At 43.2% G+C, this 2,960-nt stretch overlaps 1 non-coding gene across 1 annotated transcript; it reads left to right on the forward strand.

The window, feature by feature from the left end:
• The first annotated feature begins 2,504 nt into the window (after positions 1-2,504).
• trnaq-cug (transfer RNA glutamine (anticodon CUG)) lies at positions 2,505-2,576 on the forward strand. The gene has a single exon. It is a non-coding gene; the product is annotated as a tRNA-Gln (tRNA).
• The last annotated feature ends 384 nt before the right edge of the window (positions 2,577-2,960 follow it).

Below are 2,960 nucleotides of genomic sequence, written 5' to 3' on the forward strand. Positions count from 1 at the left end.
AAACATGTTGAGGTTAACTGGTGATTGTGAATGTGAGTGTGCTTGGTTGCCTGTCTCTAAGTGTAGCCCTGTGATAGACTGGTGACCTGTCCAGGGTGTCCCCTGCCTTCACCCTTAGTCAGCTGGGATAGGCTCCAGCCCCACGGCGACCCTACTGAGGATTAAGCGGTATATAGATAATGGATGGATGGATGTAATAGATGGGTGGAGATAAGCTGCAGATGCTGATTTCGATTTTCCAGCTACCTGCTGCAAGGTTGAAACTGTGTCTTCTGTCGTCCCTCTCTCTTCTCCTTCTCTGCTCCTCCTTCCTCTTTCTCCTCCTCCTCCTCCTCCTCCTCTCTCTGTCAGCTCATATAAACTGTGATGGTGGTATAGTGGTGAGCATAGCTGCCTTCCAAGCAGTTGACCTGGGCTGATTGCTGGCCATCGCAATGAGTTTGATTGTGCACAAAAGTCAGATTACTGGAGAAACTTTATTCTAATTTAAATCAGATAACCTGACAATAAAGGACTTTCAGAAAAGGGAAAACACATTTTACCAGACGATTAACGACATAAGAATGATTTTTACCGCAACACGTAACTTAAAAGCATTTCTTCAAAAAACAAGAACCACATATACTCACTTGAATAATAATTTACACCAAAACTGAACTTACTACCAACAGTTGTTTGACAGGTTAGTTGCTGAGGTTAATATTCTGACAGACAGATATCCTCTTTCTCCTTTTTGCTTCCTCCTGTCCTCCTCCTCTGGCTGGTGGACTCAATATCAGACCTGAAAGAAACCTGTGCAGCATGAAATCATCATCTTGCAGCTGCTGGCAACCTGTTTAAAAGCACTTTAAAAGGACCGCCTCTGTCCGCTGCTGGTCCCGACACCCAGGCAGGCCAGCTGACAGCCTTCCCTGGGCCCGGGACAAGATGATATTAGATCTCTTTCATCCATCCTGCTCAGACTGTCCGACTGGGCAGCAAGCCCCTTCCCGCAACAGGAGTTTGTTTAAGGTTTATTTTTACTGTTGGTTCCGTGCGGTGAGAAATAACCCGTCCCTCTACCAGATATTAAGATATTTCATTTATTTGAAAAGATTTGTGATTTTGAATATTTTTGACATGTCTCAAACTTTCGTTATTTTGGTGTAGCAGTGGAACGGAACTCTCTTGCCGTTGTTCACACCGGTATTAAAAAGTTGAGGCATCTCTGTCGCCATGGTAACAAGACACAGCCGTCTCCGACCGTGGCCGGAAATAAACAAGGCGCGTATTTTAATAAAAAATAAAAGTCTAAGAGGCCCAAATGACAATTACAAAATGTGTTGACTTATTTAGGGAAACTAAATTATAATTACATTTTAAGTTTTAAGCCACTTCTTAAAACACATTTTTATCGGAGAGCTGATTTTATCTAAGTTTATGTTTTATAGCTTCCTGCTTTACTTGTGTGCATTCTACTTTTAGCAATTATTCTGTGTGCTTATTGTATTTTAATTTTTAATTAATTTTATTGGAATGCATTTTGTACCATTTGTTATGAAAAGTGCTCTATAATAAAGTTTATTATTATTATAAATACAATCAATCCCCGGCACCCCCAATATTAAGTTTTTTGTTTTAAGAAGAATAATAAAGAGGGAAATAACCCACCACCAACTTCTTCTGACAAAGCCTCTTTGTCTGTATGTGGTGNTTTTCTGAGCACCAGACTTCTACTCAGCGAACATTTTGGTGCTGAAGTGCAAAATCCGAACTTCCAATAAAAGGACATCAGACGTTGATCAGGGGCCAAACCATTTTATGTTGGAGGTGGGGGTGGAGGGCAACTCCAAAGATATTAAGGACAGTTCAGACGAAAACAAATTAAAACTTGTAACTCAAATATTGCACTGTTTCTTTCCATTAACAGCCCTTCTTTGGGGGGAAAAAAAATCCATAATTCAATGAGGGTCCAGTTCTGGGCCCCCCACCCCACCCTGGGCCCGGGACAACAGACCCGTTTGTCCCCCCCCTAACAGCGGGCGTGCACCCAGGTAACACCAAGACCCTGTTAAGAACTCTTCTCTTCTGGTGATTGGTGGATTCTGATGGAGGGTCTTTCCATATAATATCAAAGTAACCAGAGGGTCCCAGGATACCTTCTCAGATTCCTCTGCAACTCATCAAATTTAACCATCAGTCCACACATATCTGACGTGATGTATGATACTTTATTCAATAGAGAATTACAGAGAGCTGCAGCCTATCTCTGCTGACCCTGGGCGAGAGGCAGGAAGGTCGTCAGCCCGTCACACAACTCACGCAAGGAGACAGACAACCATGCATATTTACACTCACACATGCGGCCAACAGGATCACCAGTTAACCTTCACTGTGGACTGTTCCAGGAAGCCAGAGCGCCCACCAAAACACCTACGCAGCCACAGGAAGAACATGCAAACTCCACACATAAAAGACAGCAGGTGGAGAGTGGTAGGAGGCAGCAGGAGAAGAGCCATGGAGGAGGTTCCATGGTGTAATGGTCAGCACTCTGGACTCTGAATCCAGCAATCCGAGTTCAAATCTTGGTGGAACCTGCTATTAGTAGAGCACAATAAGTAGGGAGTGGTCTAGCAATTGTTACTCCTCCCCAACTAACAGAAATAATGATGTTTTTCTTCTTAATACTAAGTATGTACAAGAAGTGCCCTCACAATGTATGTATTGTTTCATGTGTTGTGCATCCAACTGTGACATACCACTATGTGATCATAATGCGTGATTGACTGACTTTTGGAACACAGCCTCCACTGTGGTTTTGTGATTTGTTGGGGATGTAGCTCAGTGGCAGAGCCCATGAGGCCCCGGGTTCAGTCCCCGGCACCACCAATATTAAGTTTTTTGTTTTAAGAAGAATAATAAAGAGGGAAATAACCCACCACCAACTTCTTCTGACAAAGCCTCTTTGTCTGTATGTGGTG

This window comes from Stegastes partitus, unplaced genomic scaffold (assembly GCF_000690725.1).
Source record: "Stegastes partitus isolate 25-593 unplaced genomic scaffold, Stegastes_partitus-1.0.2 Scaffold967, whole genome shotgun sequence".
In the NCBI taxonomy this organism is placed as follows: Eukaryota; Metazoa; Chordata; class Actinopteri; family Pomacentridae; genus Stegastes; species Stegastes partitus.